This window comes from Eschrichtius robustus, chromosome 2, assembly GCF_028021215.1.
Source record: "Eschrichtius robustus isolate mEscRob2 chromosome 2, mEscRob2.pri, whole genome shotgun sequence".
NCBI lineage: Eukaryota > Metazoa > Chordata > Mammalia > Artiodactyla > Eschrichtiidae > Eschrichtius > Eschrichtius robustus.
In genome coordinates, this window is record NC_090825.1 from 17,777,454 (window position 1) to 17,804,326 (window position 26,873).

The 26,873-nt window shown below is 34.9% G+C and overlaps 1 long non-coding RNA gene and 1 pseudogene across 12 annotated transcripts in view; both read left to right on the top strand.

Annotated features, from left to right (window-relative positions):
* The window catches only part of LOC137759205 (uncharacterized), a 520,553-nt gene that overhangs the window by 368,462 nt on the left and 125,218 nt on the right, over positions 1 to 26,873 (top strand). For 8 of the 12 annotated variants that reach the window (XR_011073052.1, XR_011073048.1, XR_011073054.1 and 5 more), the window contains 2 exons: positions 8,002 to 8,215; positions 11,676 to 11,745. This is a non-coding gene — a long non-coding RNA (uncharacterized lncRNA). The remainder of the gene's footprint in view (positions 1 to 8,001; positions 8,216 to 11,675; positions 11,746 to 26,873) is intronic. The other 4 variants (XR_011073057.1, XR_011073056.1, XR_011073051.1 and 1 more) reach the window with 1 other exon arrangement.
* LOC137760384 (U4 spliceosomal RNA) lies at positions 9,002 to 9,134 on the top strand (annotated as a pseudogene).

Genomic DNA, 26,873 nt, shown 5'->3' on the forward strand with positions numbered 1-26,873 from the left:
CTTTTGACTCTTCAATAAATTAAATTTTATAAGGACTCCATTGTAAAAAAAAATGAAGCTGTGAGGTACAGAGGTTCTGAGGAATACAGTTTGGAAATAATCCATGTGTTTATTATTGTTTGAATACAAGTAATTGAAAATTTCAGGAATTTCAAATAAAATTAATCTGCTTTTCATTTTCCTGTGTGGAGGAGCAGTTACTTTTTTTTCTAAGTTTGAATTTTCAAATTATAGAAAAAAATAGCTCTTTTCAGATTTGACATTTGACACAATTACCATACTCTTTTCAAGTATGACATTTACTTACTTATTCATTCCATGAAAATAAAATCCTATAAATATAACTTTATATACAGACTGAAAATGATTAAGCAAATTGTAAAGCTCTTTTTTTTTTTTTTTTAAGTTTTTATTTATTTATTTATTTATTTATGGCTGTGTTGGGTCTTTGTTTCTGTGCGAGGGCTTCCTCTAGTTGCGGCAAGCGGGGGCCGCTCTTCATCGCGGTGTGCGGGCCTCTCACTATCGCGGCCTCTCTTGTTGCGGAGCGCAGGCTCAGCAATTGTGGCTCACGGGCCCAGTTGCTCCGCGGCATGTGGGATCTTCCCGGACCAGGGCTCGAACCCGTGCCCCTGCATTGGCAGGCAGATTCTCAACCACCGCGCCACCAGGGAAGCCCCAAATTGTAAAGCTCTTTATGTTTGAAAGGAAATTCGACATAGATTGAAGATTGCCATTCAGGAAATTACCTTCTTAATTGTCTGCTCCTTAATACTAGTATTCAGAAAACTAATAGTTACACTTTCTTATACAGTCTGACATTGAATATGAATATGAGTCTGAGTAGCTTCTGAATATGCACTAGATGAAGACTATTGAATGAGACCAGATGCCATTAGTTTTGAGGGGTCTTTCATGCATGTGATTCTATATGTTTGGACAAACGTAACATTTGCCATTTACTACAAAGTTCTAGGGATATTATAAAAGATAAATAAAACTAGAAACAACATTCTAGGTTATGTTATGGCCTTATTTTTGTGGAAGCTAAAGGCAAGAGAGTCAGTGCTTAGGAAATCGTTGATTAAGTGAAATAAACTCGTGTCCTTTCAATATATGCCCCTATAGGCTTACTTTAGCTGGTTTAAATTAAAATTAAAATAGAATAGCAGAGGTAGGAAGCATGAATTGATGGCATTAAACTATAAGTTTCATTCATAAAAATTACTTTCCAATTTTAATAGAAGATGTAGTTTCAGTTTAATTTTGAAAGTATATTTTAACCCACTCTCTAATCTACATATTTTAAATAATTCAAAATGGAAAGTACGACATATGGCATAATGTTAATGATTTATTTTCTAAAAAAATGTTTTATTTATGACACTAAGAGAATGTTTAATACCCAAAAAGGGAATCTCAGAGTTGTTCATGATTCAAGTAAATTGCTTTCCCATGTTTTCTGTATTTTGCCTTAATAACAAATGATCTCTAAATTAAAATTTACTACCCTTTGAAATAATGTAAAATTTAGAAATTTTTCTGGACTTTAGCTATTTAGTTTTATTTTAGTGGAAGTGTGTTAAACATTCACTAATGTAGTATTTAGTTTGCTAAATGTGTGACTATATTAAATAATAACTAGACATTTCTAGATATTGTACATACCTCAACTCTTTCCCAGGGTAGATAATTGGGATGGGTTTCCATGTTTTCTGAAACTTTATTTAGTTTTTACATTACTTTTCTTCAATAGTAGACAATTGTGTTTATTATTCCAATAGTATAGCAAAGACTATAGAAAACTGTTGATTTTTATAATTCATTTTACTATAATTTTTTATTTACTTTCATGAAGAGTTTAATGTGATGAAATTTTTTTTCTTAAGGACTAGGTGTTCAAAGTTATCTAAAAACATATCAACACTAAATTTTTTTTAATTTTGGCAAATTTAACTGCCCCCAAACTAAAATAAATTCATTTATTCAATCAATCAATATTTATTTATTTTTCATAATATGCATATTTTTACTATGTCCTAGCTGTAGGAACAGTAATTGAAAAAGACAAAGTCCTTGCTTACATGAAGTTCTCATTTCAAAAGAGGAAATACACACAAATATATAAACAAATACATAAACAAAACTTCTGACTTTTTTCTCAGGCTACTGTACTTCTTGGGCACTGCCTTTCAAGGCACAGTTGGTGTTCTTGTATTCTTGGCAAATTTGAAGCTTATTCTATGCTAAGGAATTTTTCATTGATTCGTTACATGGAACCATGTACTTTACATGAAACACTCCTACAAATTCAAATATTGGGATCACAGCTTAAATGACACTTTCTCAGAGAGGTCTTCCCAGTTTTCTAACTACCCCCTCCAAGACTCTTACTTATTACTTTTTTATTTTCTTCAGGGCATGGGACACAAACATATTATGTACATAGAACTTATAAAAATAATTTCTATACACACATATTTGATGTGTTTATAATATTTATATGCAATTGTGTTTCAGGGTATTTATGTCCTTATTCATATATTTGCTTATTTCCATATTTTCTGCTCAGTAGATCATAGACTTCTGGAGAGGTGGCACAGTTTATCAACCTTGTTTATCATTAGGAACAATTCTTGAGTCATAACAGGACTTGAAATCCTTGCTAAATGAATGCATCAATGAATGAGGGTCACGGATAACTATTTCAATAGATGGTAGAAGCCATTGAAAGGGCTTAAATCACAGAGGTAGAGCATCTGATTCACATATTAGAAAGATTACTCTGGTTTTTGCCTGAAGACTCAGTAGTTTTATTTCCTATGGGTATTGTGCCCTTATTGTAGTTCACAAACTCATTATGAGTGTCCATAAGGACATAGATTTCATGAATGCAAAGACTATAACTTTTGTCTTTGAATTTTGATGCCTAATGGAAAGCCAAGTACTATTTGTACATTCAGAAATATCTGTTGAATAATAAAATGACTTGTGAGTTGTAGGCATTCAGTTAAGCACAATGAATAAGCTGATTATTAGGCTCAAGTCCTGACTTCAAATATTCCATTTCTAATTTCAAAGATCCAGTTGGCTAGTAATAAAGGCATGCTTGCTAGCAAATGACTGAACACAAAGTTCTATAGAGTAAAATAAATTGGCAACTGGATATTGGTCTATTGCTCTGATATGGAAGACCAGAGATTAAAAAAAACAAAAACAATGTTTTTATTAAAGTTGGTCTTGGAAAATTTTTATTGTTTGTTTTGTGCTCATGTTTATTTCATCTTACAGCTTACATCTATGAGTTTATAACTTACATTAAATGTATAACATTAGATAAAATCTAGTGTATACATGTGATGATAGTTTCTGAAACCATGTTGTTGACCACATTTTTAATATAATTTAATGAAAACTATTTTATAAAACATAAAAAGAACCTGAGTTTGTATCGAGATAAACCTGATTTCAATCCTTAATCCACTGTGTATTACCAGATGATTGATTAATATTCACCACAGGATCTGATATAGTGAATATTAGCTTTTTTTTTTTCTTCCCAACTATGAATTAAGCTGGTCTCACTAACTTAGTGAGATCTTCCGCAAAGCCAATTGTTCTCAATGTATAGTACATATACTGAGGGTGGTAACTGTGGTGCCTTTTGATGAGATGGCTAATAATAGGTGGAATAAAACATTCTCTCTTCAGCACAAGGGCAGGGCAAAGGGTTGGAGCAAAGGAAACAACATACACCAAGACTACTAGGACTAATAGAGCTCCTTCCTCTGGTGGCATTGGGTGGCAGGATAGATGGTTTATTGGGAAGACTGGGTCACAGGGTGAGGTCAGCTCAGCAGGAATGAGTATTCTTCAAGAATTTGCCACAATGTCGAGCAATCCAAGGCTCAAGTGTTGGAGGAGGTCATTAGAGAGGATGTGCTTACCAACTGACCCTTGAGCTGGACCCAGGCAATAGGGGATCCTCACAACTCCCCTGTCCTTGGAATGAATGTTCAAGTTCCGCCCACCATTCCCACACTAGGAGCTGTTTCAAGGACATATCTTTGAGAGAGTCAGGTGTTGTTGAGACCATCTGAACTGAATATGGGACTGAACACACTTTTGGCCTCTATGTAAACTTTTTAAAGATTCTGGCAAGCAGCTGCAGAGATCTACTCATCTTGCAGCCACCCAAGACAAGCTTAGTATGTAAGTTCCCTGGCTTATTAAACCTGCCACCCATCAATCCGGAGCTGTGTGCTTCTTTCTTTGGTGTCCCCTTCCCCTGGGTGTATGGGGACCAGTTTCAGGTTTCACTCAGGAAGCTCCCAAGGTTTGCAAACCAACACTCAGTGGCTGCAGTAGGTAGAATTTTGGCCTCCACGACATTCAGCCACTAGTGTTACTCCTGTGAATGTGTTACACTGCATGGCAAGAATAACTTTACAGATGAGATTAAAATAAGAAGTTTACCTTGTATTATCCAAGGGGCTCCAACACAATAACATGAGCTCTTAAAAGTAGAAGAGGAAGGCAGAAGCACAAGTCAGAGAAACAAGGCAGAAAGAGAAGTCAGATATCCAAGCATGAGAAGGCTTTGATTTCTGTGACTGGCTTGAAGATAGATCTAGGGGACCATGTGGAAACAATGAAAGGAAATGAATGCATCCAATATCCTGAGTAAGCCTAGAAGATTCTTTCTCAGAGCCTCCAGGTAAGATCACATGTCAGCCAACAACTTAGCTACTTCCTCGTGAGGCCCTAAGCAGTGTACCCAGTAGAGCCTGCTGGATTTCTGATCTGTACAACTGGAAGATAATAAATGGTTGTTATTTTAATTGACAATATTTGTGGACGTCAGTTACGGCAACAATGGAACACTAATAAAATGACTGAGCTGAACAAACTTCAGCCCAAGAGAGAGACTTGATGGAATCCAGGAGCCAGTGATCTTCCCCAACCTCTGGCACAATTAAGCACATCCTGAGGCTGAAAACTTGACCCTGGGTAAGTCAGACCTGAGGTCCAGTCTTGGCTGCCCTTTTTATTAAGTATCTCTGCCACTCATTTCTCTAAGTCTTAGTTTACTCAGGACAACAACATCTGTCTACCTCAGTGGGTTGTTGTGAGAATTGTATTTGATTTTACATATAAAATTCTTGCTGGAAACATAGTAAGGGATTCAGAAATGGTATTTACTTTTACCATTAATATTACTTATCAGGCATAGCACCCAACGGTCCTTGAGAAGATTTTGTTGCATTAATCTATGGCTGCATAAAGACTTAACCCAAAATGACATGAGTTTCATTTCTCCATAATTCCATGGATTAGGAGTTCAGATAAGGCAGAACACAATGGCTTGTGTCTCTCTACAGTAGCAGAGGCCTTGATGGGGACCACTGGAATGGCCCCTAGCAGCTAGGATGACTCAACGGCTGTCTTATTTCAGAGTCTCAGTTCTTACCAGGCTCCGCAACTGTCTTCCATGTCTCATTTCAGTCTAGCTTGCTTAAGCTTCCTCACAACATAGTTGCCCTGGGAAAGTGGGATTTTCTACGTGGTGAATGGCTTTCCCCAGAGATTATGCAGAAACTGCCAGCTTTCTTAAATTTAAACTTAAACTACTGTACCTGAAGTAACATTGTTTAAGGGTACAAACTTACAACTAGATGACAAATAAGTCCTGGAGATCTAATACATGCCACAGTGAATATAAACAAGATTGTGCTATAATAATCAAACTTGGTAAGGGGCTAGATCTTACTTATACCCACCACAAAAAAGAAATAATAATTACGTGATGTGATAGAGGTGCTAACTATCACTACAATGGCAATCATATTACAAAATATAAATACATCAAACTACATGTTGTACATCTTAAATTTATACAATAAATCAAATATATTTCAGTTACAAATAAATAAATAAACTACCAGACTTGAAATTTGCACAGTATCACTGCCTCTCATTTTACTGAACAAACCAAGTTACAAGGGCATCCCAGATTCAAGAGGAAGTAAAACAGGCTCTTTTCTTTGGGGAGAATTTCACTTATGTACAGGATGGGAAGGAACTGATGGTGGATATCTTTGATAATCTCTCCCACAGATTGCTAAACTTAATCATTTGGTCAATAACTAACAAAAAGCAAAATTCTTTATATTATCTGAAAAAACTTACTAATTCATTTGAACATCACACTGAAGCTATTTTAGAAATTATAAAAAAATACATTGTTTTCCCAAAGAGACAACAGTGATGAGTAAAGAAGATATTTTGCATCATACAGCAGGCATCTAGAAATAATATAACACAACCAGAAGGAGACATTGAGCAGATTCACTTTAAAGAATTTCTTCAAAGAAAACTTTTTGAACAAAATATATACTGCATTTTATTTAGAAATATATTCTATATATTCTCAGTTGCCAACTTAGTTGGTAAAAATAGCACCTTTACCTCTTCCACCTTTATTCAAAAATTAGTGTTATATTGAAATAATAAAATGTTTTTATTTTTTATAGAAACTTGTACTTGTGTTAATCTAAACTACATTGATAATATTTTCAGTATTCTTATTGAGGAACATATTAACAGTTATCATTTATTTTATAATGGAGTTTCTCTCTCTCTCTCTCTCTCTCTCTCTCTATATATATATATATATATATATATTTAACTTAGAAAATTGATATGTAAGTCACTCAGCCAAAAAAAAAGAAGACAAAATAAAATATGAATGTCACAAGTGATTCCTCTCCTTGTCTCCTTTCAGGAATGAACATAAAATGGGTGAAAGGGACACATATCTGATGTTCCCCCATCTAATCTCAAATCCACTCTGGCTTTTGTTATATGAGCATCTCATCCATCTGAGTGTGATTCTATTGTTGAAGGGTATATATTTTTAATGGAATACTGGTTCTAAAAGTAAGACAATGGCTTAACTGATGCTTACCTAAAGGAAAAATATTCCAGCATAGAAAGAAAGATACATTTTAATAGACATATTAAGAACAGTATAGCAATTTCTATGAGACATAGTTCAAGGAGATTTGAAGAGTGATTTTGACCACTCTTTATTTATTAGCCAAGTTTAGAAACCAATTCTCATATAAAAGATGAGCTAAAGGAATTAGTAGGCTTAACTGCATGAATAGAAGATTTTTAAAGTGCATTTTTAAAATCACACAGAGAAATATGTGATTCTTTATTTTTGAAAATATATAGCCATAGAAAATTAGGCTATTTAGATTTTATTTTATGTTAATTTTAAATAATAGATGAAATTTTATATCTGAACTCAAGGAACATTAGCCAAGTAAGAGAAAATCAGTTAAGTGTATAAAATCTGTTATAATTTGGTAAATTATAAAGATGCAGAATAAACATCCCCAAGTATTAAAATAAGGTTTAGCAACATAGAATAGATTTATTTGCATTTAACAAAGATCTCATGGCTGTTGCTGAAGAAATACTAAAATACAAACAGGCCTTTATCCTGGAACTTTTGTATGTCAGTTGAATAGCAGTCAATCCCACATGAGTTAAAACTCATCTGCTCAAAAGCACAAAACTTGTTGAGAATATAATAAATTTGATTATACCAAATTGAGGCAAACAATTTTTTTCAGGGAAAATACTTTACCATAGCAACCATATAATTGTGTGTGTGAGAGAGAGTGTGTGTGTGTGTGTGGACATGTGTGTGTGTTTGAAGAAGGAATGTGTAAAGTGATAAAAGTAATATTTACAATTTCAACTTCTGAAACATACTCAGCCCTGGGTAATGGCAAGCACAACAACTAAATGACAGCATGTGTTTTGCAAGATGGTATCACTGTCTGTATCTGTACCTAGGTATCTAAAGTGTCACCTATTTTAAAATTAGAACTTTAAAACTATGAATGCTTATAATTTTAACTTTGATCAGACCAAAAGTTAATATTTGTGACCATAATTTAATACTAGTGCATTAATTTCTCTCCTCAGTTTGGAAGAGCCACATCTACGGAGGCACTGACAACTTGAAGAGAGGAGTTTTCCAGTCCAAGGGGACGCCGGCAAGGTATATACAGTTCAAATGCACGCTTGTTGTTTGAAAAGTGCCCGTTGTCCAAAGGAAGACACACTGCTACCATGGAACAGTAAAGATATTGACATTCCAAACTAACACCGATTTTTATAATCTACTCACTCAAAATAGGTGAGTATAAAAATGCCACAGCACATTCAAGATAAGGGATAAAATTAATTTTCTGTTTTAAAAGGTTACCATTATAACAAATTCAGTGTAATATAACAGTGCTCTTTCTGTTGTATTATTTTACTGATCTCTAATACCTAGGAGTATTAAATTTACACAAATTAAAAAAAATAAAAGAAAAAGTTTTGTAAATGTGACTCCTAGGATAAAGGAGACCTACACTGTAAAGTAGAATTAGTACTCTAATAAAGAGTTTCCTTAGCTTCTGCATCAGACAAGATATCTTGTGAGATTAAGAATAAATTGATTTCTGTGATGAGGAATATCAAAATGTTAGATTCAAAAAAAATCTGAAGAAATCCAACTCAGTTATAAAACAGGGAAATTCACAAGGGAAGGAGACAAAGAATGGTAGGAATTTTCCAAGCTCTTGTCTGTGACACTGTTTCTTATAGTGTGGAATGATTTATTATCTATCAATCTAGTCTCATTATAAAATAACAACATTTCAAAACTATCACAGTTTAATATTGATTCCCACCACTTCGAATGACCTAAAGCCAGAATATCTGAATAAAAATCATTGATCTAATCTCCACAAATTAGCAATGTTTAATATTTCTTTTAAAATTATAAAGTGTCAGTTACATAACAACCAAATATCTACAGGAAATGGTTAAAGAAGGTGACAGAACCAGGATTCAAACCTAGAGCTATTTGTATTCAAAATCCTTCCTCTTAGCTGTATGCCACATAGCTTTCTTTCTCTACAATCTAATACACTGAAGCTTTGTACAGGGGCAGTATAAGCATAGCCAATGCGGTTTACCTGAGGTGTGATTATTGCTAATTGAAAACAAGTGCATTGATATAACAGTGGTACACATCAATATCCAATGTTTCACTGCCTTAAAAATGACAGTCGATCCTTCCACGCAGCTATACTAAATAAAAATGAACACAGGAATAGTATGACGCATTAAGTGCTCTCAGTCAATGAAATAACTACGAGAAATATAGAACTACAGACAATGCTTTTCAATTTTTGTTTAAAAAGACACTCAAAATCTCATGGAAGAAGGCATCTCTATTAAAATGCGAACGTCTACAATGTCAGCTTCAGACAACTTTCAAAATCTTTCCGTTGGAAAGATGAGAAGAGGACATTTTAAAATAAAACCACTGCCCAGTTAATCATTTATGAAAGCAAGTGAAGTTTCCAAGAGAAGGACCCTCAAAAAAAGATATCTAGAAGATGCTGTCTGCATTGATGACACTTGGATTCTTACCCTCTGCATCTACAAGTGGTGGTTCTTGCCATCTCAGCGTTTTCACAGTACTTCATTACTGATAGAGGTGAGGTAAATGCACATGAAACCATCAACACTGAGGGAGTCTGTCACTATCCTCAGGATATAGGAAAGCTGGCAACTTGGGTATTAAGAGTTATGAAGTTTCTTCACAATGCTCAAGGGCAAAAATGCCACATTCACTTACTTTCCTAAATAAACATTAAACGTGGCTCTGTTCCTGCCTGAATTATTTTGTGGAAAAATTAAGTATCTGTTATTTTAAAGGTCCCTCTACCTTTCTTCAGTAATTATAAAACCCTAGAGGTTTGGAATTCAGAGAAATGGAAGGGACTTTTGTTTCTGATATAGTGCTGCCATCTTTGAGATGGCCACCACTCAAGCCTTCCTGGGCCACTTAAATCAAACGGCTCCAGAGTTCATGGCACTGCTTTCCCTGCAGAATGGTTACCAATCGTATTTACTGATTTAGTGCTTGAAAGCCATGTATTGATCACATGGACAAAAAAATAATAATTTTAATTTTCAGTTGCTGTATAGTTTTATGTGTTTTTAAAATTATTATTTTAATTATTATTTGTTAAAAATAAAACTAAATTTACATTTTGGTTTAATTTTTTTTTTTTTTAAACTTTTAAATTTATTATTTATTTATTATTTTTATTTTTGGCTGTGTTGGGTCTTCGTTTCTGTGCGAGGGCTTTCTCCAGTTGCGGCGAGTGGGGGCCACTCTTCATCGCGGTGCGCGGGCCTCTCACTATCGCGGCCTCTCTTGTTGCAGAGCAGAGGCTCCAGACGCTCAGGCTCAGTAGTTGTGGCTCACGGGCCCAGTTGCTCCGCGGCATGTGGGATCTTCCCAGACCAGGGCTCGAACCCGTGTCCCCTGCATTGGCAGGCAGATTCTCAACCACTGCGCCACCAGGGAAGCCCCTGGTTTAATTTTTAACAAGTAATAATTTGGTAGTTTTTGAAATGCAATTATTTTTAAAAGCATTCTTGGGAAAATGCATCTCTTAATAAATTTTTTATTATAAATTCATTTATCCATAGATAAATCTTGCTTACTGTTAGAAGGTGACCATCAGATTCTATATTTCTATATTCTCATTTTTAGAGATTTAAGCTCTGAGAAATCTTATTCTCAGAAATAAGGAGATGAGAGAAGAGGCTTTTTTATGTCACTCAATTCTTTGAATTCCTTCAAAGAACTATGACAAAAATTGCAGAGTAATTTATCATAAAAACTGATTTATAATCATGTGTCCACTGACAACTCAATTAGATATTTCTTCAAGTTTTTGAAAGAATTCAATATAAAAACATAAAAAATTTATTTGTCAAAGGTTTTGTTATCTAGCTATTGGAGTCATCTACTTTTTAAAATAGAGGTGAATGTTTTGAATTGTCCCCTTTGTTTTGCATCCTGGAGATTTCAACACCCAAAGACAAAGCATCAGAGTCAAGTTCAAGAAGGTTGAGAAGTACACTTCTCTTTTGAAAAATGAAACCTTGTGGGAGAAAGGTTTTTTTTTTAAAGGAAAAAATGGAAAGAGGAACAACAGGAATTAGGAAACAGTTATTCGAATCTGACACCTGAAAACTGGTTAAAATTATTTGCTTGGTCAGAATGCTCTTCATAAAGTTTTCTCTTAATCCCAGGGGTTAGCAGACCTCAGATTGAAATTAGGAGCCTAAATGGCAAATAAAACCATTCAACCAACCAAGTCAGTTTTATTTTCTGTAAAGTAAAATCTCCAAATTCATTTTAAAATTCAATTTAATGTCTTTTGAAGTGTCCCTATAGCAATCATCTCAATTTAATGCATTTTGAAGTGTCCTTATAACAATCATCTCAACTCTGAATTCTAATTTTAAGATAGATATGTAGATAGTCACATTAAGAGATAGTTACATCAATCTCTGGGTTGCATTGTAGTAACTGAACACAACACTGAAGACTTGACTAGTGGTGGAACTAGGTCCCATCTCACAGGTCACCCAGAAACAATTTCATAAAGGAAAGCCTATGGGGGAAAAGAAATACATAAGGGAAGCATTGCAGACCAAGGGAGATGGAGTCCTTCTGAAAGGTCAAGTAATTTTTGTCTTAATACACAATTTAATTTCTCTACCTTTTCTATACTTTGCAGGCTGTAAGGACAATCATTCTTCAGAGCAGAGGACAACCATGCAAAATCATTAAAGTGATATGCTTGTGAGGTAAGTCCTTCCTCACTTGATATGGTTAGTAGGTACTAAAAAAAAAAAGTCCCTTCTGTTCTAATACTATTCTAATACTATCTCTATAAATGCCCATTTTTTCTCTGTTGTGCTCTCTCTAGCTCTTTTGTTTCTCTCTTTTTCTGCCTCAGGCTAGGATGCATGTTCCAGTTATAAGAATTAACTCAACAATCCAGGCAGATTGAGTGTTCCGAAGTAATAGCGTATCCAAAACAAGATTACCTTTCTTTTTTCCAAGGTAGAAACTGTTAATTAAAAGTGTGCCACTTAAGACAGGTCTGACTGGACAAGATGAGAGTTTGAATCACTATCAGATATATGTTTGGTTGTATTTCAACCTTGAGGGAGAAAAAAAAAAATCAGGTTAAGATTAATGCATCTTTGCTAATAATATGACATGTAAATCACAAAACAACCTCATAAGTAGTAATAGCATGGGTTTAAATATACTCTGTCACCTTGGAGAAATAATGTTTTTATCATATAGGGAACCCATAAGATAGTACAAAATGGAAAAGGACAATAAATAAGCAAAGCAGAAGCCTCTACTAATTTAGTAGCGACCACAGGTTTTCAACACAAAGGGGGCATTCTTTGGTAACATGGTTCAAAAGAATTTTTATTTAGGTAGAAAATAAAGGCTTCGCATAATTAGGTGCATTTAGTTTAAGGGTTGTTGCAAAGTCTCCTTTTTTTTTTTTTTTTAAATGAAAGCTTCTTTATTTATTTATTTATTTATTTTTGGCTGTGTTGGGTCTTCGTTTCTGTGCGAGGGCTTTCTCTAGTTGTGGCGAGCGGGGGCCACTCTTCATCACGGTGCTCGGGCCTCTCACTGTCGCGGCCTCTCTTGTTGCGGAGCACAGGCTCCAGACGCGCAGACTCAGTAATTGTGGCTCACGGGCCTAGTTGCTCCGCGGCGTGTGGGATCTTCCCAGACCAGGGCTCGAACCCGTGTCCCCTGCATTGGCAGGCAGATTCTCAACCACTGCGCCACCAGGGAAGCCCGCAGAGTCTCCTTAATGGCTGTGAATATAAAGAAAACCTCCCAAATGAGAACAAGTAAAAGATATTTATCAGAGTTTGATATAGCAAGAGAATAGCCACCAACACTTGCATTTCACAGAGACTACATGGCAGGCAGAGAGTGGAAAATGTTTATAGTGGAAAGAAAAGAAAGCTTCACATGTGACCTGATTGGAGATGTTGGCACAGGGAATCTGGGGGTGGGCTGACCAGAGTGGGGCATCCTGCGTGACTGTTTAGGGCTCATAATTGGCTTTTTGTGGTTGGGCCTAAGTTGGAGCTGGAGGGCAAAGATCAGGGAAGCTGTCAGTTATCAACTATTTCCTTACTATTTGGGGCCAAATGCTGCAGAGGTTGTGGTTTAAACTGATAGCTTCAGAGGTTCTGTGTCAGTGTTCTATTTTTACACATGAGATGGCCATTGTCCATTCATATAGTCACTGTTATAGTATAAGGGCAGAAACTACTTCAGGGTTCCAGGTAATAAGGATTTAGTAAGTTGTACAGTGCTTAACCTCTGCTTTCTGGATGTGGTGATTGGCCTAAAGAAGCGTTTTGCATTCAAGTTCAAGCTGCATGGAACATATTATTCCAACTCCGAGGAGGCTAAACTGGGAACTAGAGTCCTTCAATAATGTATTTGAACTTACAACGAAGAGAGAGCAAGACTCAATTGGGAAAATAGGGAATGTACAACTTGGAATTGACAACAATTCCACCTCTACAGCTGTGCCAGAGACCTGGCAATAAGTCTGAGAAATAAGGCTGAGAACCAGGGGAGGCTAGAGATGGGAAATCAGTAGGAGTATATAAAAATGGAAACGTCTATGTTTCTGAAACATAAAGTCAAGCAGTACCCCTGCCTTTCTTGAAATTTTGCACAAGAACTAGTTAATTCCCTTGTTTGCCAAAGTGTTTTTGTGTCATCTTTTGCAGTCTAATGAATCTTGATTATTACTCGTTAAGAGTTTATGAAATTCCTGTTATGGATGAGGCACTGTGGCCCACAGTACTGTGTTCTCTGATATTTGGCTCTTTTCTCTTCGAGGCACATAGAGACTGTACTTCCAACACCACCAATTTCTTGCACTTAGGAAGAATCATGTGACTCTGGGGCAATGACATATTAGAAGTGACAGATGTCACTTCTGAGCTTAGATATTTAAATGCTGAAGGAATTATTTCATCTCTTCTCTGTCTTCTGATACTAGATATTATGGAAGTGGCCTCATGTCACCTAAGTGACACTGGGTGATTGATCAGTAATGAAGCTGAAAGGTCACCAAACACTGTAAGTGAAGACAGATTAGAGTTTGGACTTTATCCTGGGGGCATGCAATATTCAACAGGTATTTCTGATTATATATTCTGTTCAAAGCAATGTACTAGTGAGAATAGAAAGTAATTACACTCTTGTAAGCAGGGAGTTGACATGGTCAAATGTGTGTTTGTGAAGGATCACCCTGGCTGCCTTGTGCAAAATAGATCAGAGAGGAAAGTGAGTGCAAAGGAGAGACCAGTTAAAGAGCTCAGTCTTTGCATGAGACAGAAGAAGTGGGTGTACTTCCCTTAACTACATTTTCATACAAAACAACCGAATATTCCCTGGGTTTTGATATGTGGAGGAGTGAAAGAGAAAAAGAATACTGGTCCCTAAAAATCAGGAAGTTTATAATTTAAAGAATAGCTATGTGCCAGCTGCTTATAATTTATTTTCATGCTTGAGAATGCCTTCCATAAGCACATTCTGGCAAAGCATAAAATAAATAAACTGAAATAGAATAAAACCTATTAGATGTTAGAATTGTAGCACCAGATAATCACATCACTACAAAATATGAATATACAATTTTATATATACAAACACATTAAGTTGAAAGAAACTTTAACTGAATTTCGGTAAATTAATCAATAAAACATGTTTTCGTATACAGCGTTTTTTTGGCATACTGAGTGTTCTTAATCTTTAAAGCACATGAGTATAATACCTCAGGAAAGACCTGTTCTCCACACATTTCCTGTATAAAGTACAGAAGAAATAATAAAGAGCCAGTGTGTCTTTCTCTGCAGTGTGATGTTGGCGTACATAAATAAGCTTCTTTGTGCATAAAATAAAAGGAGTGGGACCAAAGTTTCTGATTTTTACAGTGTTTTATTCTTTCTTTAAAAAAATAGCCAGATCGAGGGGAAAGCCATTTAGGAGAAATAATTGTCTTCTAACAGCCAGCTTGCAGAAACTAAAACACATAGCAATGATGTAAAAAAAAGTTGTTTTGACACTTTGGTAAATGGAAGTGTAAGATACATAGGAATATATTAGAGGTGCATGCATATCTGTGGCCCGTGAAAATTGCTGATTATAAAGGAGAGGGTTAATGATCTCTAATTGTGCTGTAATCTGAGTGCAGTATAATAGTAATGAAGATAACAGATTTGCGTGTTAACATGAGAAATATTAGAGGGGTGGATGCACAATGTTTGGGGTAATTAATTCTACCCTTCACTCCCTATAAACATATCCATATATAAACTGAATTAGATTCGAAAGAGAATCCAAAGAACCAAAAATAGTCTCTGAACAAGCTTAATATTGTATGGGAGATTAAATTACTATTTTTGATGTTCTCTGTGACTGTCTCATTTAGTTTCTATTGTGTTTGCTTTTTATTCTAAGGTGTTTTTTTAAATGAATTGAATAATGCATAAAAATCTGCAGACCTACGCAGAAAGTTTGGATGCAGTGCCATTTAGAGTTTGATCTCACAGCAAATCCTAATAGATTTCTGGTGGTATCTGTATCTATATCTATATCTATATATATTTTGTTGTTGTTGTTGTTGCTGTTTAGAGCTCTGAGTGTGTGTGTGTGTGTGCATTAATCTTACTCTTTCCACTTCAAGGAAAAATATTAGACAATTGACATAGTAGATATTTTGCATCTAATGTCAACCTGCTTCTATTTAAACTAAAAGAGAAATCAAATTGCTTGTGAGAATGGTAGAAGCATGTTGTTTAAGGGCAAGCTACTAAGAAATGGATGAAGGCATTTAGAGGTGAATAACAGAACTGTAAATTAAGAAGTAGAAGATAAAATTATTCAACTCTGTTTCTAAAAGCAGATGATGCCCTTTTCACAGTTCTAAAACCCTTCAAAGCAGCAATGATCTCATTGTTTGTCTTATTATTCACTATCAACATACTTAGATTACTGTTCTGCAAAATTATTTTGCTTGGGCGACTTTAACAATTACCAGAAACTTACAGTTCACCTCTATAATTATCACAGCATTCCCGGGAATCATTACAAACCAAACCAAAAAAAAGTTAAACTTGAAACGTTGTTTGTGAAAGGACTTTAAATTTTATTTGCTTTTAATGCAAGGCATGGTGGTCTGTCTCTGCCTGTGTGTGTCCTCTGTACTCACCAATGTCAACAGTATGTCCAAATTTGTGGAGAGACCAGACACTGATACCACCTGGGCAAAACAAGTAATTCTTAGTTATTCAAATTTACAGAAGAAAAGAAGCACATACATGTTCATGGCAAAACGATGAACGTTTCAAGGACCTGGATACCAGTATCCTTGTCAGGGGAGCCCCCAAGGCAGATTGTAATTTCTGAGGAAGGGAGGGGTTCCTCACACCTCAGCAAGCTCCATACCCCAATCAAAGTGCATCTTTCCACTCATGGCTTGAACGACTCTTCTTTTAGTCTCGTCTGGACATATGCCAGAGACTAGCTTATCTCGGCCTGGTGCACTTCACTTATCATGATTATGCAATATGCGATTTGTCTAAAGGGTACAGTATAGGTCAGTGCTTTTAGGCGTAACGGAAGGTTTTATTAATCATCCTCAGCCCCTATGGGATAAGTAATTCTCCCTGAAGTTTATATGTGTACTTAGAGCTAGAACAGAACTTTGAAACTAGAATAAGGGTCACTTAGCCCGATGTCTTTGGAAGCTCATGAGATCAACTCTGAATGCTACACTGCACCCCTTGGAATAGCTTTATACATTAGTAAGGTCATATTTTACCACCACCTGTTCCACTCCCATGCCTCTTTCTTTCATTCTGAATTTGAATAGAGGAAAATGTAGAGTTATTTGTTAGTCTCCTGTAAAAGCTTGGGTAACATTAGTTGCTTTAACACATGATCCTCAAGGTTAAATAAGATTAAAGGTTAAATTTGATTTCTTGACGGCATTGAAATGAAGATATTCCCGGTCAGTGGGTGGCTTTCTTCACATGGTAGTTCAGGAACTCAAGGTCTCCTTTCTTATAGCTCCAGTGATCTGTAGTGTCTTGGATCTCTCTATTTTCAAAAGACAAATGTGAAAAGAACTGGAGGATCAGGGTGAGATTTATATGGTCCAGCCCTGGAAGTGGTGCATGTTAATTTGGACTCAGTCATATGGGAATGTAGTCAAGCTATGTACCCAGGAAAAAGAATTTTAGTGAACAGCTATGAACCTCTGCCTCAGCTTTTCAAATCCAGCTTTGTGGAATGTAGACCTAGTGGGAGACAGCATAGACCTTATTCTCTATATTGTATTGTGTAAAGGGTCTCACAATACAGTTTTTGTTGTCGTTATTAACATATGTGACTTTGCCTATTACAATGTCCCATATACTTGTAGGTTTCTTGGACCAATGATCTTCAAAATGGGGGTGGAATTGGGGGCGGGAGGAAGTGATTACAAACATATCCAGAAAAACTCAGACTTAAGTCTTCTAATAAAGTATGCTTACATGAATATGAAGAAGAGATGGTAACAGGCCCTTAGGACCTATAAGACACTTTCTATAATCCATCTCCCTACCTGTGTTTACTATCCTTACCCATCTCTCTCTATATCAATTTTATCTTATATTAGGTGTTCTCATATACAAAGAAATACTATAAAATGTTCAATTATCTAACAAAAATTATAGAACCTACAAAATATCTACATCTGATTAATGTTATTTCCCATTTAAAAATTAATCATATTATTTTATCAAGATTTATTAAATGAGTCAGTATTAATTCTATTTTTTTCCCTTTCTATTTGCCATCTTCCCCTAGTCATTGTTTACCATGCTTACCATGTTGTGTAGTGGCTAGAGTTCACTTTCCCATTATAGACTCTACTATTTATCAGTGTTCTATAATTTCATTAAAGATCATTCATGTAAATCATGAGCCTATAATTACAACTTGTTCTTTTCTGTTTGTTAAAGCTAAAGGGTGATGCACAAATAACAGAGATCTAGATGATAATTTCCCGATTCTTCCTGAGTGTTTCTTTCTTGTTTGATATGTTATACATCACTTGTTACTAGGAGTGTACTTTTGGGCACACCATAGGGAATGAATTTTATAAAAACAGTGCCCTCTTGGAGTTGAGTAATGTGAGAGACTTGTACATTGCTGTAAGAAAATACACTAAAATGCAGTAGCTTATATAAAATTGTTAATTTCTCTTTACTTAGGTAGTCAACTGGTAAGAAGTATACTCTTATATGGCTGTCCTCCTAAAAATGTATATTTTCATCCTTGGTCCTTCGATACTTAGGATATTGGCCACAGCTGCATGGCCAAAAATTGACAATTTTTTTCTGTAAGATCTCTATTCTATTTTACTCATGACAGAAACTACAGTTCGTCTGAGGAAAAAATGACAGTACTGAGATAGGAGGCTCATTTCCAATTGAACGAGTTTTTGATCCCACCCCTGGATTATTTTTACATTATGAATTAGCAAACCCAAACCAATGAGTTGTATAAAATATGGGCAGAGCTATATTAACCTGGAGAATTTTAGCACTTATAAAATAACATATCAGTTCCTATTATAATGTCCCAACCTGTTCTATATGCCCTAAAGTGTGTCCAGATGCATAATTTTCTCACATGTGATTGTAAAATCTCTAGCCCTTGACTTCATCCAGTGACCCATGTAGTGAGAAGTTTGGAAATTAGCATTTAGTTGTATAAGAACTATATGAAATAACTGTGGCTGAACAGTCTTGCTGTAGACTGTATACAGTGTAGCCTAAATGTATTTGCTGCAAAGGACCCGTCATTTCTTGCATGATATAAATCTAAAATTATTTATTTATTTTGCTGTTTAATAATGCTTTTTTTTAAATTTTTTTTATTTATTTATTTATTTTTGGCTGTGTTGGGTCTTCGTTTCTGTGCGAGGGCTTTCTCTAGTTGTGGCGAGCGGGGGCCACTCTTCATCGCGGTGCGCGGGCCTCTCACTATCGCGGCCTCTCTTGTTGCCGAGCACAGGCTCCAGACGCGCAGGCTCAGTAATTGTGGCTCACGGGCCTAGTTGCTTCGCGGCATGTGGGATCTTCCCAGACCAGGGCTCGAACCCATGTGCCCTGCATTGGCAGGCAGACTCTCAACCACTGCGCCCCCAGGGAAGCCCCAATAATGATTAAAAAAAAAAAAAAAAAAAAAAAAAAGAAATAAACCTTCGGCAGTAATGAGTTTAAAATGTGATTTTAATAAAAAATTACCTCAATGTTGATAAGAAGTCTGTAATTTGCAAAGCCTGAGGGCTGTATGTAGTGTTGTCACAAATCCTATGGAGTTAGATGCATCAACATCTTTTAAAAAAAGAAAGAAAAGAGAGAAAAAGGAATGGCATGAAGCCCAGAGAAAAGATGTTTCCAACAGTCCCATGATTATATTCAGAGGACAGAGCATCTACCCCAAACAAAGGTAATATTGGCTAGTTTCAGGAGACCGAAGAGAAGGAGTGCAGTTTTCCCCAGACACCCCATCATAAATCAATTTTGTGTTCAATGTTCACCTCACAGTTTCACAAAGATCATCACCATCATCAGAATTCCAAGGATCTCTACCCTCCATGGGGGATGGTTCTTACCCCTTAGATACTACTGAGAAACTTAAGAGACAGAGAAGAGAGGGAGAGTAAGATACAATTAAACTCCTTTGTTTAGAGGAGCCTAGGTTCTGACTTTGATTTTGCTGCTAAAACAGCCCTGGGGAAAAATTTCTTGAAAGAATAAAAATGATCAATTTCGGTTTCAAATTTTGTAACTCGCAATAAATCTATTTTCTTCTCTCACTTCTGGTATTTTTCACAATCAAGGTATAAAACACATTAATGTTTTATCACAAATAATGACTGTGAGATTATGTTTGAGTTTGGGTATTTCAAAGTCATTTTATAAGAATTAGTTCAGTTGTTACACATTTTGTCTGGAAAGTCTAAGTAATATCATTAAAAGGCCAGTTTAACTGCTTTGAAAAAATGTGTTTGATATGATATTCAGTCTTTCCGACTTCACATTTCATTCTCTGTACATCATCTTCTACAATGACCCACTTCTTTCTTTCTGAATTCCTTCCCTTAGATTCCAGAGCATCAAGACTTTGACCCTTTAAAATCTATGGGTAGCATGTAATTACCTATACAGTCATGAAAATATATTAAATGTCTAATTGGAATCTAACTTAATCTTGAAAACACACACATATAAGCCCTATCAGGAATAGGTTCTGAATTTGGAGGACAACAGTAAAACAAGCAAAGAAACACTGACTAAGAGGTTCTTGCTAGTCCTAGAATTATGGCAGAGATCAGGAATGCTGAGGGCCAAAGAAAGCTTGAGAAAAGTGATTTTTGAACTGAGTCTTGAAGACTGTTGAGATTATGGTCAGGCAGTTATGAAAACCACCCTTTTATGTTGAACTGTTCCCTTAACTCCTGGGTTATAAATGCTGTTTTTTACTACCTCCAACATTTCCATTCCAGCTGTAATAGGTACATACTAATAGCATGCAAAATGCTAAGGAAAAGGGTCCATGATGTCTTAGAGTTGAGAATTAAGGGTATAAGACTTGAGGGAGGGATCACTGAATAGAATTTTGTCCACCAATCTGATATTTTTTATGTTTTAGGAAAAGTTGGATGTACTTTACCACAACTATTGGTGGGTCATTTGAAAAGGTAAACGAAGGCAATTAAATATTGTTTATGTGACAGCTCCCAAGTATGCAGGCAATATACCTGCCAGTTTTTCTCCTGTCTGGAGGAAGTGTTCAATGGGGACTTAGTTATGGGGGATGGGATAACTTATATGGGTTCGTATGAGAGCTCCACAGTCTAAGTACTACTCTGTTGGCTTCCCTTTAAATTGATTTCTCTTACATCAAAATAATGTAAATATGGGGAACTACTCTCAAAGTTAGAAGGTACTTGCAACCCTCTTCTTGGATCCTGCACAGGGAGGGGAGTTCTCAGGGGAGCTGTGAAAGTAGCCTGTGGTACTCCTTAAGGGAGCAGATCAGACTAAATCTTACAATTTCCAGAAATATATTGTTAAATGAATAGTAAATCAGAAACTTTGCTAAAACTATTGATAGCTCCATTAAAAGTGAAGAGGATTTTTTAAAAAAATATGTGTTCTAAATAATCATGCAGGGAGTTAGTGGTATTTCTTTAAAAATAATCATGGGCATTAGAACTGTTAGATCCCAAATTGAAAGAATTTTAATCTATATGGAAATAGATGGAACACAAATGCTGCACGCTACTTTCGTTATCATCGGTACATATCACTAAAAGAAATAAAACATCACACTAAAACAATTCACAGAATATTAAATGGGGGGTTAATAATTGCTATTTTTTAATATAGAGGAAGAGAAATGTTTAATAATTAGTCAAAATTTAGTGATGAGCTAAATGGTGAAAAATCAAGGACAGACAGAATTTATGACTTATATAAAATAATAAAGGGCAGAGGTTTTTTTGGTAGTGCCTTGTTTATTTCCTTTATCAGTGCATTTTAAATGAAATTATTAAAAATAAGGATTATAACTGAGATTGTTTTCAAAACCTAATTAATTGGTAACAGAGAAATTGAATGTATAAAGAGTGAATTCTGTGAATATATAGAGGGTGAATTCTATACTGTCTTGTTATTAATACTGAGGAAATAATGGACATTTTCTGTGATGATTTGGCTAGACAAGAAAGTGTCATCATTTTGAAAATGTATACACATTGTTTATAGAAGCCTAGAATATAAAGACAGCGGCCTCAATATATATCTGATTGCAATGAACCATAAAATCCAATAGTAACCTTGTTAAAAAGCCTGTGGATTCAATTCAGTTTTGCTAGATTGTGAGTCAAGTAGTAAGGGAGAGAGATTTTATTAAATATCCCTCAAGATAAAATAAAACTTCATTACCTCATAAAACACTGTATTTAGTTTCATTCCCATTTTTATAATAAAACACGTGATGTGTCTCCTTTCACAGGTAAAATCTAATGAATGACAATGAAAAGGTATTAACTTGAGTCATGGTAAAAGTAGAAGTGCCACGGATACTGTATTATCTGAATTAAAAGAATTCCAATTTGTTTATTTTTGTGTGCCTATATATATAGTGAATTTTTAATATAGCAAGAAAATGGAACCACTTATTTACACTGGATCATCAGAGGAGTTAGGCTAAGGATCTGAGATGTAATAGATAAAAAGTTTTCCAAAAGTTAGGAATTATAAAATAGTTGAATGCCTTTCATCTGAAAACGTTTCAAAATAACTTGTAAAGACCGAGAACGAATTTCAACTCACAATCTATTGAATAGAGTAAAGCCAATATGAAAGTTAAAGAAGAAACCTGTTTCCCCTTCTTAGCATTAGATCATGAGTTATTGCAAACTGAATCTTGATTATCAATTATTGATCAAAAATACTGAAGATCCAGAGTTCATATATTATCAAGTTATTTGAATGTTATGAATATCTTCACAATGAAAAGATTACTTACGTTATTTATGTGAATTTAAATATTCTTCCACATAAATAATGTATTCTCTCAGTGAAGAACAGTGAACTACTGCTTTTGGTTTTGTGTATGAATTAAAGCTTAAGAAATTTTCATGAAACACTGTACTATGTAACGATGCAACATTATATAATTTCTGTTCTTTCTTTGCCTTTCAGTTTAACTATCATTGCTGCATTTTTCTTTACTGATTATATTATTTTATCAACTAAATGACCTAGTTTATTGAAACCTAGAAGAATATTGAACAACTGTTAACTTAACCTCTCTAGGTCATTTCACAGGCATTAGCTTCTAGCCTATTTGTTTCTGCATACTCTACATATTTAATATCTATGAATTTCCTTCTCATAATATTTGTTCACTCATCCACATCATTAATAATGTTATTAAGTGAGGACAAACCCAACACCAGTACTCCCTTCCACCTTGAAATATCCTGCTGATGTAGAGGTTGTGTGTGATTGAATTCTTGTTAGTTCTTTAAGGATTATTAATGTGGGATTAGCCTTTCAACAATAGTACATATTTAAGAAAAACTGGGTTAATGCACAATAGGGAAATGGTTTTCAAAAAAGTACCTGAAAAAAGCAGGTTTGGGTCCAGAGTGGGCACACTGCAGGAGGGTTTTAGTTTTTTAGATGAGGGGAAAGAATACTAGTGAAAGCTGAAGCAAGAGGGACAAAAACAAAACAGAACAAAACCCTCTGTCTTTGCAGATTTATTAAGAATCACTTCTGAGGCATTTTCAGTTTTTTAGGCTCTAAAATGATGCTTTCCTTGAGCTTTGTTTAAATTGATAATAGGTCAGTTTCCTTTCAAGTACAGGAATAGGAATCTTTCATTTGAAAGAGATATTTTAACTTATAATCTATTTTCTAACAGGAAATCAATTTTCCCATCATTGAAGTCAGTATATACAATTTGTAAGCAAAATTTTTTAGTTTATTTTTCTATTCTTCTTAAATCTGGTCTATTTAAAATTGCTTAGGTATATGTTTTTCATACTAATAGTGCAATGGAAACTAGTGCAAATTAAACAAGGGATTTTACTTTTTCTGCATTTAAATTAAAATGAAGACAAAAGTCTGGCATTTATTTTTAGGGAATATGATAAGCTTCATAAAACACAGTCTATTTCAATAAAAATATTATCCCCAAGCAACAAGAACAAGCAAGGAATAATATACACTCTTTAAATATAATGGAGAACAAAGGCACAAACTTTAAGAGATTACCTTATTTTTCTTTCTAGCAAGAATTTTTCAAAAAACATCCATTAGTCTAAAAAGGGTACTATTTACAAAAAATCAGTTTCCCTATATTTTGTTATTAAATTATCCTCTACTCTTTCTAGCCATTTGCTAAGCATGCAAAACTGACAAAACAGAAGAGTAGTAGGACATGAATAACTCAAAACAAATCAACTACATAGCAACTAAGAAACAGTAACATCTAATGACAGAAACCACTACTCAACTGACAGTTAAAAAGGAAACTAAGGGAAACTATGTTTTAAATAAAAGGAGTATTCATACAAATACATATGTATTCTTTATGTTTTTTATGAAAATGATCAAATTGAAGAATTTGGTTAATAACTTATTGATTAAAATATCTATGTTTTCCATTTCACTTTGTTTCAAGGTTTCATCCAGCTATAAGCCTTTTAATTAAAGTCCAGTTTTCCATGCCAGTATGCCACTTTTCTGCAAAAGTGTGTGTTCCTCTTTTTTAAACAGATTTATCTGCTTGGTTTTTATAGATAAATGTTAGAAAGAAGAAGAAATATTTTGAAAAATCAAGATTGAGAGACATGTGAGGGATTTGTACATAGTATTTATATCAAAGATCTAGCATTCAAAATTATAAACCCAGCCTTTTTTTAAATTGAAAGTTCTCTACTTACGATGTATTGTATAATGTACTGAGGTAAGTTTCATTCACTACCGTAAGTTAAATTCATTACGATGCATATTGTAATTCCTATATAAAATACAGATTTGTAAAATAAAAACCACAAAACAAAACAAAACAAAACCCAGCTATGAATAATAAGACAGTAGTGGATATTAAATAGAATTATAAAGATAATTACTACAAATGAAGAGAGAAAAAGAATAATAGAAGAAAAATTGGATGGGGTAAAAAGAAAATAACAAGATGATAGATTTTACTCCATTCATATCTATAAATACATTAAATTCTAATAATAAGCAGAGCATTTCAAAGACAGAAATTGTCATGTTGTATTAAAAGAAAGAACCAACTATATGTTATGTATAAGAAACATAATTTTAAAATATATAACAAAATAAAAGAATAGAATATAATAAAAGGATGGAAACATTAGTCAAAATAAACAAGCAACCAATCACCCCAGGGCAAAGCAAACTCTAAAAGGAGCTTTCTTTGACTTACAAGAAATTAGTGAGCTCTATATTTACTCAGAAAATTTCCTTGATGACTCTTTTTGGAGCAGAAAGGACCTGAGAGTGATATGACCCGCCCTTCTGGCAAGGGAAGAATTTCTCTTTGTGCCAAGATAAGAGGAGGGGGAAGAGGAGGGGGAAGAGAGAGAGGGATGGTGAGATGGGTTTACTTATTACCACTAGCACAAGTGATGATACACGGACCTCCCCTGGGCATCCCCACGTCTTCCCTAACTCCCACCGGTAGCTAGCATGAGATGCTGGGAGTGTGTTGCCAGAGGAGGGACCGATTTGTGCAGGATGAATGCAGAACAGAATAGGTGGTGGGTCTGTGCAGCAGCAGAGAGAAACAGGAGGAAGTGGTCTCTAGAATTCTCAGAAATCAAGGGGAGAACTTTGGGTTATCATAGCTTATGGTTCTGGGGATCCATCCACATTGAAACAAATCCCTGGGAAGGGGGCAGGGAGACACCAGCCCATGTTTGGGTTATGTCAATTGTTAAATTCATGGTTATTTTGAAGCATGGTAGGCAGGTAAATTATATACAGTTAGGGGTCTGACCCAGTTTAGGGGTGGAGATCAGAAAAGGCTTTAGCCGAAATGCAATAAAGGGAGTAAGAGCTGAATCAGGGCAGGACCAGGGAGAGGTGATCAAAGCAGAGGGGGCACATGCAGATCCCAGTGCAGTGGAGGTAGGAAGACAAAGGTCCATTCTAAGAACTCTGAACATAAACACAGAAACGTACAGCTTGCCTTTTCGCCTACACACATCTCCTCCCGTTGTACAAATCAGGTTAGATGGAAGGACAGATACATCTGTCCTCAAGCTGGGGGTTATGTTAATAAAAGATGAAATAGATTTCAGAACAAGGAAAATTACTAATAGGGATAAAAGGATATATTTCATAATTATAAAGTGGTCAATTCATTGGAAATATACCTCGATTCTAAATGTGTATGCATCTAACAATAATCCATAAAGTGCAATAAGAAAAACCTGTTAGACATGAAAAAAACATAGAAAAATTCACAATTATAATAGAAAAATTCAAAACACTTCTCTCAGTAATTGACAAAAATGTAGAACAAATATCTGTAATTAAATAAATTTGGACAATATTCTCAAATAATTTATCTAATCAAAATTTATACAGTATTCCAGCTAACAGCAGAGTACATATTATTTTAAAGTGCACATAAAAGTTTTTCCAAGATAAATCACATTCTGAGCCATAAAACAAACCTAAGATAAATAAAGAAATAAAAATATTTAAAATCATACAAAGGGTATTCCCTGACTGTAGTGGTATCAAAATAGAGAAAAATAAGACATATACTGAGAAAATATTCAAATGTTTGGAAATTAAATAAAGCACTTTTAAATACAGTAATGCATAGGTTCAAGAAGAAATCCAGCAGGACATTTGAAATTGTTGTGAATTAAATAAATGTTAAACCACAACATGTAGAAATGCATGGGCTGAAGCTAAATCTATAATCACATAAGAATTTTAAGATCAAATGCTCATATTAAAAGAGTAAAAATATTGCAAATCAATGTTCTAATTATCCACCTACAGAACCTATGAAAACAAGTTCAAATAGAAGTGAAAGCAAGGGTATGTAGCCAAAAGAATTTGAAGCAAGATCTCAAAGAGATATTTGCATATCCTCATCTTCTTCTTATTGAAAGAAATTGTTTCATTAGCTGATTTTTCTTGTTCATTTAGCCCAATGACCTTTTTGCTCAACAAAATTCCCAGGCTTACTCATGCCTCAGACGCTTTGTACTGCTACTTCCTTTTATTTAAAGATTGCACCCACA